A 12,113-nucleotide genomic window follows, 5' to 3' on the forward strand; every position below is an offset into this window, starting at 1 on the left:
ACGCGAAAGTGCACTTGGGAACTTATCGTATTTCATTTTCCCCGTGGACTCATAGGAATATATATATATATATATATATATATATATATATATATATATATATATATATATATATATATATATATATATATATATATATTTTTCTTTGTCGCTGTCTCCCGCGTTTGCGAGGTAGCGCAAGGAAAGCAGACGAAAGAAATGGCCCAACCCACCCCCATACACATGTATATACATACGTCCACACACGCAAATATACATACCTACACAGCTTTCCATGGTTTACCCCAGACGCTTCACATGCCCTGATTCAATCCACTGACAGCACGTCAACCCCGGTATACCACATCGATCCAATTCACTCTATTCCTTGCCCTCCTTTCACCCTCCTGCATGTTCAGGCCCCGATCACACAAAATCTTTTTCACTCCATCTTTCCACCTCCAATTTGGTCTCCCACTTCTCCTCGTTCCCTCCACCTCCGACACATATATTCTCTTGGTCAATCTTTCCTCACTCATTCTCTCCATGTGCCCGAACCATTTCAAAACACCCTCTTCTGCTCTCTCAACCACGCTCTTTTTATTTCCACACATCTCTCTTACCCTTACGTTACTTACTCGATCAAACCACCTCACACCACACATTGTCCTCAAACATCTCATTTCCAGCACATCCATCCTCCTGCGCACAACTCTATCCATAGCCCACGCCTCGCAACCATACAACATTGTTGGAACCACTATTCCTTCAAACATACCCATTTTTGCTTTCCGAGATAATGTTCTCGACTTCCACACATTCTTCAAGGCTCCCAGAATTTTCGCCCCCTCCCCCACCCTATGATCCACTTCCGCTTCCATGGTTCCATCCGCTGCCAGATCCACTCCCAGATATCTAAAACACTTCACTTCCTCCAGTTTTTCTCCATTCAAACTCACCTCCCAATTGACTTGACCCTCAACCCTACTGTACCTAATAACCTTGCTCTTATTCACATTTACTCTTAACTTTCTTCTTTCACACACTTTACCAAACTCAGTCACCAGCTTCTGCAGTTTCTCACATGAATCAGCCACCAGCGCTGTATCATCAGCGAACAACAACTGACTCACTTCCCAAGCTCTCTCATCCCCAACAGACTTCATACTTGCCCCTCTTTCCAAAACTCTTGCATTCACCTCCCTAACAACTCCATCCATAAACAAATTAAACAACCATGGAGACATCACACACCCCTGCCGCAAACCTACATTCACTGAGAACCAATCACTTTCCTCTCTTCCTACACGTACACATGCCTTACATCCTCGATAAAAACTTTTCACTGCTTCTAACAACTTGCCTCCCACACCATATATTCTTAATACCCTCCACAGAGCATCTCTATCAACTATATCATATGCCTTCTCCAGATCCATAAATGCTACATACAAATCCATTTGCTTTTCTAAGTATTTCTCACATACATTCTTCAAAGCAAACACCTGATCCACACATCCTCTTCCACTTCTGAAACCACACTGCTCTTCCCCAATCTGATGCTCTGTACATACCTTCACCCTCTCAATCAATATCCTCCCATATAATTTACCAGGAATACTCAACAAACTTATACCTCTGTAATTTGAGCACTCACTCTTATCCCCTTTGCCTTTGTACAATGGCACTATGCACGCATTCCACCAAAACTCAGGCACCTCACCATGAGTCATACATACATTAAATAACCTTACCAACCAGTCAACAATACAGTCACCCCCTTTTTTAATAAATTCCACTGCAATACCATCCAAACCTGCTGCCTTGCCGGCTTTCATCTTCCGCAAAGCTTTTACTACCTCTTCTCTGTTTACCAAATCATTTTCCCTAACCCTCTCACTTTGCACACCACCTCGACCAAAACACCCTATATCTGCCACTCTATCATCAAACACATTCAACAAACCTTCAAAATACTCACTCCATCTCCTTCTCACATCACCACTACTTGTTATCAACTCCCCATTTGCGCCCTTCACTGAAGTTCCCATTTGCTCCCTTGTCTTACGCACTTTATTTACCTCCTTCCAGAACATCTTTTTATTCTCCCTAAAATTTAATGATACTCTCTCACCCCAACTCTCATTTGCCCTTTTTTTCACCTCTTGCACCTTTCTCTTGACCTCCTGTCTCTTTCTTTTATACATCTCCCACTCAATTTCATTTTTTCCCTGCAAAAATCGTCCAAATGCCTCTCTCTTCTCTTTCACTAATACTGTTACTTCTTCATCCCACCACTCACTACCCTTTCTAATATACATATATATATATATATATATATATATATATATATATATATATATATATATATATATATTCTTTTTTTTTTTTGCTTTGTCGCTGTCTCCCGCGTTTGCGAGGTAGCGCAAGGAAACAGACGAAAGAAATGGCCCAACCCACCCCCATACACATGTATATACATACGTCCACACACGCAAATATACATACCTACACAGCTTTCCATGGTTTACCCCAGACGCTTCACATGCCTTGATTCAATCCACTGACAGCACGACAACCCGGTATACCACATCGCTCCAATTCACTCTATTCCTTGCCCTCCTTTCACCCTCCTGCATGTTCAGGCCCCGATCACACAAAATCTTTTTCACTCCATCTTTCCACCTCCAATTTGGTCTCCCTCTTCTCCTCGTTCCCTCCACCTGCGACACATATATCCTCTTGGTCAATCTTTCCTCACTCATTCTCTCCATGTGCCCAAACCATTTCAAAACACCCTCTTCTGCTCTCTCAACCACGCTCTTTTTATTTCCACACATCTCTCTTACCCTTACGTTACTTACTCGATCAAACCACCTCACACCACACATTGTCCTCAAACATCTCATTTCCAGCACATCCACCCTCCTGCGCACAACTCTATCCATAGCCCACGCCTCGTAACCATACAACATTGTTGGAACCACTATTCCTTCAAACATACCCATTTTTGCTTTCCGAGATAATGTTCTCGACTTCCACACATTCTTCAAGGCTCCCAGGATTTTCGCCCCCTCCCCCACCCTATAATTCACTTCCGCTGCCAGATCCACTCCCAGATATCTAAAACACTTTACTTCCTCCAGTCTTTCTCCATTCAAACTTACCTCCCAATTGACTTGACCCTCAACCCTACTGTACCTAATATATTACCTTGCTCTTATTCACATTTACTCTTAACTTTCTTCTTTCACACACTTTACCAAACTCAGTCACCAGCTTCTGCAGTTTCTCACATGAATCAGCCATCAGCGAACAACAACTGACTCACTTCCCAAGCTCTCTCATCCACAACAGACTGCATACTTACCCCTCTTTCCAAAACTCTTGCATTCACCTCCCTAACAACCCCATCCATAAAAAAATTAAACCCCCATGGAGACCTCACACATCCCTGCCGCAAACCTACATTCACTGAGAACCAATCACTTTCCTCTCTTCCTACACGTACACATGCCTTACATCCTCGATAAAAACTTTTCACTGCTTCTAACAACTTGCCTCCCAAACCATATATTCTTAATACCTTCCACAGAGTATCTCTATCAACTCTATCATATGCCTTCTCCAGATCCATAAATGCTACATACAAATCCATTTGCTTTTCTAAGGATTTCTCACATACATTCTTCAAAGCAAACACCTGATCCACACATCCTCTACCACTTCTGAAACCACACTGCTCCTCCCCAATCTGATGCTCTGTACTTGCCTTCACCCTCCCAATCAATACCCTCCCATATAATTTACCAGGAATACTCAACAAACTTATACCTCTGTAATTTGAGCATTCACTCTTATCCCCTTTGCCTTTGTACATTGGCACTATGCAAGCATTCCGCCAATCCTCAGGCACCTCACCATGAATCATACATACATTAAATAACCTTACCAACCAGTCAACAATACAGTCACCCCCTTTTTTTAATAAATTCCACTGCAATACCATCCAAACCCGCTGCCTTGCCGGCTTTCATCTTCCGCAAAGCTTTTACTACCTCTTCTATGTTTACCAAATCATTTTCCCTAACCCTATCACTTTGCACATCACCTCGACCAAAACACCCTATATCTGCCTCTCTATCATCAAACACATTCAACAAACCTTCAAAATACTCACTCCATCTCCTTCTCACATCACTACTACTTGTTATCACCTCCCCATTTGCCCTCCTTCACTGATGTTCCCATTTGCTCCCTTGTCTTACGCACGTTATTTACCTCCTTCCAAAAACTTCTTTTTATTCTCCCTAAAATTGTATGATACTCTCTCACCCCAACTCTCATTTGCCCTCTTTTTCACCTCTTGCACCTTTCTCTTGACCTCCTGCATCTTTCTTTTATACATCTCCCACTCATTTGCATTTTTTCCCTGCAAAAATCGTCCAAATGCCTCTCTCTTCTCTTTCACTAATAATCTTACTTCTTCATCTCACCACTCACTACCTTTTCTAATCAACCCACCTCCCACGCTTCTCATGCCACAAACATCTTTTGCGCAATCCATCACTGCTTTCCTAAATACATCCAATTCCTCCCCCACTCCTCTTACCTCCTTTGTTCTCACCTTTTTCCATTCTGCACTCAGTCTCTCCTGGTACTTCCTCACACAAGTCTCTTTCCCAAGCTCACTTACTCTCACCACTCTCTTCACCCCAACATTCTCTCTTCTTTTCTGAAAACCCCTACAAATCTTCGCCTTCGCCTCCACAAGATAATGATCAGACATCCCTCCAGTTGCACCTCTCAGCACATTAACACCCAAAAGTCTCTCTTTCGCGCGCCTGTCAATTAACACGTAATCCAATAACGCTCTCTGGCCATCTCTCCTACTTACATACGTATACTTATGTATATCTCTCTTTTTAAACCAGGTATTCCCAATTACCAGTCCTTTTTCAGCCCATAAATCTACAAGCTCTTCACCATTTCCATTTACAACACTGAACACCCCATGTATACCAATTATTCCCTCAAGTGCCACATTACTCACCTTTGCATTCAAATCACCCATAACTATAACCCAGTCTTGTGCATCAATACCACTAACACACTCACTCGGCTGCTCCCAAAACACTTGCCGCTCATGATCTTTCTTCTCATGCCCAGGTGCATATGCACCAATAATCACCCATCTCTCTCCATCAACTTTCAGTTTAACCCATATCAATCTAAAATTTACTTTCTTACACTCTATCACATACTCCCACAACTCCTGTTTTAGGAGTAGTGCTACTCCTTCCCTTGCTTTTGTCCTCCCACTAACCCCTGACTTTACTCCCAAGGCATTCCCAAACCACTCTTTCCCTTTAACCATTTAGCTTCGTTTCACTCAGAGCCAAAACATCCAGGTTCCTTTCCTCAAACATACTACCTATCTCTCCTTTTTTCTCATCTTGGTTACATCCACACACATTTAGACACTCCAATCTGAGCCTTCGAGGAGGATGAGCACTCCCCGCGTGACTTCTTCTGTTTCCCCTTTTAGAAAGTCAAAATTCAAGGAGGGGAGGGTTTCTGGCCCCCCGCTACCGTCCCCTTTAGTCGCCTTCTACGACACGTGAGGAATGCGTGGGAAGTATTCTTTCTCCCCTATCCCCAGGGATAATATATATATATATATATATATATATATATATATATATATATATATATATATATATATATATATATATATATATATATATATTTCTTTCTTTTTTCGTACTATTCGCCCTTTCCCGCATTAGCGAGGTTGCGTTAAGAACAGAGGACTGGGCCTTTGAGGGAATATCTTCACCTGGCCCCCTTCTCTGTTCCTTCTTTTGGAAAATTAAAAAAAAAGAAAAAAACGAGAGGGGAGGATTTCCAGCCACCCGCTCCCTTCCCTTTTATTCGTCTTCTAAGACACACAGGGAATACGTGGGAAGTGTTCTTTCTCCCCTATCCCCAGGGATAATATATATATATATATATATATATTTTTTTTTTTGCTTTGTCGCTGTTTCCCGCGTTTGCGAGGTAGCGCAAGGAAACACACAAAAGAAATGGCCCAACCCACCCCCATACACATGTATATACATACGCCCACACACGCAAATATACATACCCACATATATATATATATATATATATATATATATATATATATATATATATATATATATATATATATTATCCCTGGGGATAGGGGAGAAAGAATACTTCTCATGTATTCCCTGCGTGTCGTGGAAGGCGACTAAAAGGGAAGAGAGCGGGGGGCTGGAAATCCTCCCCTCTCGTTTTTAATAATCCAATAGAAGAAACAGAGAAGGGGGCCAAGTGAGGATATTTCCACAAAGGCTCAGTCCTCTGTTCTTAACGCTACCTCGGTAATGCGGGAAATGGCGAATAGTATAAAAATAAATATATATATATTTTGGAAAGGATCACAATTTTGCGCGTGATCAAGATATTCCTATGAGTCCACGAGAAAAATGAAACACGATAAGTTCCCAATCACATGTTTACCAAATGGCGTCCTAGCTTCGTCTCTTCGATGTATATCAACTCTCTTGAGTCTCCCCTAATGATGTGAAAATTACACGAAAGTGCACTTGGGAACTTATTGTGTTTCATTTTCCCCGTGGACTCATAGGAATATATATATATATTTTTTTTTTCTTTTTGCTTTGTCGCTGTCTCCCGCGTTTGCGAGGTAGCGCAAGGAAACAGACGAAAGAAATGGTCAAACCCACCCCCATACACATGTATATACATACGTCCACACACGCAAATATACATACCTACACAGCTTTCCATGGTTTACCCCAGACGCTTCACATGCCCTGATTCAATCCACTGACAGCACGTCAACCCCGGTATACCACATCGATCCAATTCACTCTATTCCTTGCCCTCCTTTCACCCTCCTGCATGTTCAGGCCACGATCACACAAAATCTTTTTCACTCCATCTTTCTACCTCCAATTTGGTCTCCCACTTCTCGTTCCCCCACCTCCGACACATATATCCTTTTGGTCAACCTTTCCTCACTCATTCTCTCCATGTGCCCAAACCATTTCAAAACACCCTCTTCTGCTCTCTCAACCACGCTCTTTTTATTTCCACACATCTCTCTTACCCTTGCGTTACTTACTCGATCAAACCACCTCACACCACACATTGTCCTCAAACATCTCATTCCCAGCACATCCATCCTCCTGCGCACAACTCTATCCATAGCCCACGCCTCGCAACCATACAACATTGTTGGAACCACTATTCCTTCAAACATACCCATTTTTGCTTTCCGAGATAATGTTCTCGACTTCCACACATTCTTCAAGGCTCCCAGGATTTTCGCCCCCTCCCCCACCCTATGATCCACTTCCGCTTCCATGGCTCCATCCGCTGCCAGATCCACTCCCAGATATCTAAAACACTTTACTTCCTCCAGTCTTTCTCCATTCAAACTTACCTCCCAATTGACTTGACCCTCAACCCAACTGTACCTAATAACCTTGCTCTTATTCACATTTACTCTTAACTTTCTTCTTTCACACACTTTACCAAACTCAGTCACCAGCTTCTGCAGTTTCTCACATGAATCAGTCACCAGTGCTGTATCATCAGCGAACAACAACTGACTCACTTCCCAAGCTCTCTCATCCCCAACAGACTTCATACTTACCCCTCTTTCCAAAACCCTTGCATTTACCTCCCTAACAACCCTATCCATAAACAAATTAAACAACCATGGAGACATCACACACCCCTGCCGCAAACCTACATTCACTGAGAACCAATCACTTTCCTCTCTTCCTACAAGTACACATGCCTTACATCCTCGATAAAAACTTTTCACTGCTTCTAACAACTTGCCTCCCAAACCATATATTCTTAATACCTTCCATAGAGCATCTCTATCAACTCTATCATATGCCTTCTCCAGATCCATAAATGCTACATACAAATCCATTTGCTTTTCTAAGTATTTCTCACATACATTCTTCAAAGCAAACACCTGATCCACACATCCTCTACCACTTCTGAAACCACACTGCTCTTCCCCAATCTGATGCTCTGTACATGCCTTCACCCTCTCAATCAATACCCTCCCATATAATTTACCAAGAATACTCAACAAACTTATACCTCTGTAATTTGAGCACTCACTCTTATCCCCTTTGCCTTTGTACAATGGCACTATGCACGCATTCCGCCAATCCTCAGGCACCTCACCATATATATATATATATATATATATATATATATATATATATATATATATATATATATATATATATATATATATATACATATATATATATATATATATATATATATATATATATATATATATATATATATATATATATATATATATATATATATAAGGAAGAGAGATTTTAACCATCCTTACTAACTTCAGAATGTTCTTAGGCTTATTCAACAGTTGGATGAGTCTAGAGTTAAAGGTCTTTATTACTAAGAAGATTGGACTTTAATCTTTCATATATTTCACTATCATTTAAAAGGTCCTGCACTTTACATCTATAGTCCACCGTATTCAAAATCGCGGACTGACTAGTCTTATCTGATTCTGTTATATGAACCTTTATTTTTCTCGAGATTTTCATTGGTTTTCTGAAACCTATGTGGAATGTCGCTACACTTGGACGTGATATAGCGGGCCAAGACACTGAAAAATGAAGCCAATACGAAAAAAAAATTCTTGGTTGGCGTTATCAGTGGATTTCACGATATATACTAGACATTTTACACTAAAGGGATTTATAAAAACTCTAAATCCCAGATCAAGTTTTTGAAAATTAGTTTGAAGAAAAAGCAGTGAGACTATAGAGATTAGAATATCACTTTTTTTTTTTTACTGAGAACAGATAAAAACATTCAGTTGTCCAGCATTATGTGTACGTTGTTTATGACATTACCTTATTCTAATGTATATGCATCCCATGGATCTTAAAGGTCAAGGAACTGCTTTGACAATATGGGAATGTCAGATATATGGATTTTACAGTCCTGAAATTAATCAAGTATCCTTTAAATATGCATGACTTTAAATCACAGAAATGTTCAGCAATGGTCCCTGTTTAAATTACAGACTGTTCAGAGATGAATTTCAACTAGAGATCGCATGGATCAACGTATGTTGGCAGGCTGCCTATGATTACTGGCAGGTATCATAATGTCACTAAGAAGTAAGTTACTGTACCTGGTGTAATAGTAATGATAAGAATATGAACTTTCCTATCCTCTCACCGTCCTCCACTAAATAACGAGCAAAAATGTCAAACCATTCCATAAGATCCAGTACTTTGACAATTAATTGAAAGTCTGAGACTATCTTCAAAACAACTGAAATTCTAAGACTATCTCCTCTTTAAGCACCTACTCGATAAACGTACATGTGAATTACCGCTACCTTACGTAATAAACAAACTTTGTAACAATTAATGAAATGATCATCTCACTGGGATCTGACAAGGAACCCCCCCCCCCTTACTGCCCTCTGTATTCCTTCTGCGATACCGCTCAAAGGATGAGCATGGGCGCCACAATGAAGTAACAGCTGAGTCACACCGGCACAAATCAAATCAATTCTTTAGTGCTGGTCCAACAGCACAACTACTGTTTAATTTCTTTTTTTTTTTTTCTTCACAGACACTTAGTCCACAGCATACACATGCTACCTACCTTAACCTCAGCACTCGGGGAGGATATTCACCGTGTGTGTGTGTGTGTGTGTGTGTGTGTGTATAGTGGTAAGAGTACATGGGGAAAGCAGGGGTATGCGGTAGGGAAGTGGTACCTTAGGTTAGCAAAGAGTGGATGGCACTGATTTGTCATATGTACAGTTCTCAACTAATGTCATTACACCATGTGGACAAAGCCTATAATGTATAAAGGGCCGCTTGTCATTAGTATTTACAAATGCTAAATTTCAATAATACCATACTCTTCTACAATATAAGCCACTGTAAATCCACAATAAATTATCCATCGTCAGTCATACTAAAAATTGTATACAGTAAACGTTTGTAGAGAACAGAAATGTTCATTGTTGTCACTCATGTATAACAGAGTGCATACCTTACAGGTCACGTTTTTAATGGTACCTTAAACGATCATTTTTTACTCTCATTTGTATAAACATGTTGGCGGCTACTAATGCTCCTGACAACTTGCACTTCAAAACCATTATTTCTTTTTTAAACAGTGGCTTTGGATTATCATTATAAATCATAATGCTGTATTCTTCTCAGCAATCGTATGCGGGGCACAAAACTTTTCAAGCGAAGATAAGAGCCATGACGTATAACTGTTGCTCGCCTCCACGTCTGACCTGTCCTGCACATCATGTTACTCAAAACCCGTCTGGCACATATCTTCGCCTGAGTACGTATGGCACTGAATGCCCGTCAGGTGTTTCCAAACGCATAGTACTGAAATATCAGGATATATGTTATGGTTCAAACTTACACTTACCCTATTAGAGTAGTGACCATAATCAAATAGTCTAGTACATCATACCTTCACCCATCAACGACGCATGCGCACTACTGGTGTAACAAACTTCACTACACTTGGTACATACGTGGTCTATTTTTCCACTATTAAGTGAATAAGTTACGATTCACTTCAGATGTAAGAGTTACCTAAACATATAATCAAATTTCTTTCCAAGAAAGGTGTCTGTAATAAATATTGTACAATGATAATTCCACAACACGCGTTATTGTCACCATTAAATCAATAATATGCAAGTCTTTTGCAGCTTTTTTTCGTGTACATTGTAGAGCCAAATAATTTGCACCACAAAAAAAACTTATTTTCAAAAAGTAAGAGTATGCTCTAAAAGTAGTTTACTACGAAACCATACAAACGTTATGCATCTGACACCTCAGTTATTTCCACGGGAAGTGAAAACACTAAAGCAATTATCAACATTTTCTGCATAACACTGGGCTCACCATCACACATTCACAACACAATTCACATATTGATACAACGGAACAAGTCGGCGAATGAATATAAGAAGCAATTTTGTTGGAGTACCAGCAGAATCGACTGGTTGTGTGGGCTGCCGGAGGGGCTACGTCATGACCTTGAGAAGCACAGATGATCTGCAGTGGTGAATATTATTGTCAACATTGTCGTGAATTTTACTTCTTTTAATGTGAAACTTTACGCTTCTACTTGGAGCTCCTTGATTTGTCATTCATATAATCAACTGGAACTTTTCAGTAAATGTGTATTTCTTACATGTCAGAAATCCATTGTCTGATAACATTATCACATTTAAGCATGTGTATTAAGGACATTTGAAATGTAGGTGTCATCTGATAGATTGCAGACATTATTGACAGTCGCTGTGATGAGAGTTTAACTGCATGTTTAAACTAAATCTCAATTATTCCTTTAATTTCATTTCTATGGCAAACTTCCCGGAGAATAATATTTGTTCCATTTCTTTAGATACATTCTTTTGCTTGTAACTAGCTGGTCGAAGTCTTGGTCAGCAGCACAACACCAAGTGAAAGAAACGTTGAGGGAGGAACCTAAGTAGACTAGTGTTTCATTGATCCGAGAACAGCTCACCCAGTTTCCTTGCAGATCATACTGTCGTTGTTACTGGGAGATGATACAGTTTGAGAAGAATCGGTTCCAGATAGCGTCCAAAATCAAACTACTGCAACGTGATACATTCGAGTGTGAAGGAATCACTGTAAATCACTGACACCAAGGCTCTTACTCTAGCACTGGACGAGGTAAATAGCTTGCAGCTCCAGGCACACTGTGCAAGACAGGCTGCTACAACGCTGTCCTCATAACAGCCGGGAATACGGATATTTTAATATTTTGCCATGGATGATGTTAGTGACATTCCTTGCTTGTGTATCAGAACTTTGCATTCAGAAGAACGCAATTTGCAGACACCCAAAAACCTAGCACCACCGCTGTTGGAAATTGTGTCAGTTCCTTACTTAGGGTGAAACGTGTGGCGTCCCTTACTTAGGGTGAAACGTAGTGGCGTCCCTTACTTAGGGTGAAACGTAGTGGCGTCCCTTACTTAGGGTGAAACGTAGTGG

The 12,113-nt window shown here is 40.5% G+C and overlaps 1 protein-coding gene across 5 annotated transcripts in view; it reads right to left on the minus strand.

Moving 5' to 3' along the window:
• Nucleotides 1–11,826, minus strand: part of LOC139754989 (caspase-8-like) — a 63,685-nt gene extending 51,859 nt beyond the window's left edge. The window contains exon 1 of one of the 5 annotated variants that reach the window (XM_071673345.1): nucleotides 11,623–11,826. The gene's annotated coding sequence lies outside the window, so the exon portion shown is untranslated. Of the gene's footprint in view, nucleotides 1–10,509; nucleotides 11,142–11,622 lie in introns of those variants that run through there. The other 4 variants (XM_071672998.1, XM_071673095.1, XM_071672911.1 and 1 more) reach the window with 4 other exon arrangements.
• Nucleotides 11,827–12,113: the final 287 nt, after the last annotated feature.

The sequence above is a fragment of the Panulirus ornatus genome, chromosome 1 (genome assembly GCF_036320965.1).
Source record: "Panulirus ornatus isolate Po-2019 chromosome 1, ASM3632096v1, whole genome shotgun sequence".
NCBI classification, from domain to species: domain Eukaryota; kingdom Metazoa; phylum Arthropoda; class Malacostraca; order Decapoda; family Palinuridae; genus Panulirus; species Panulirus ornatus.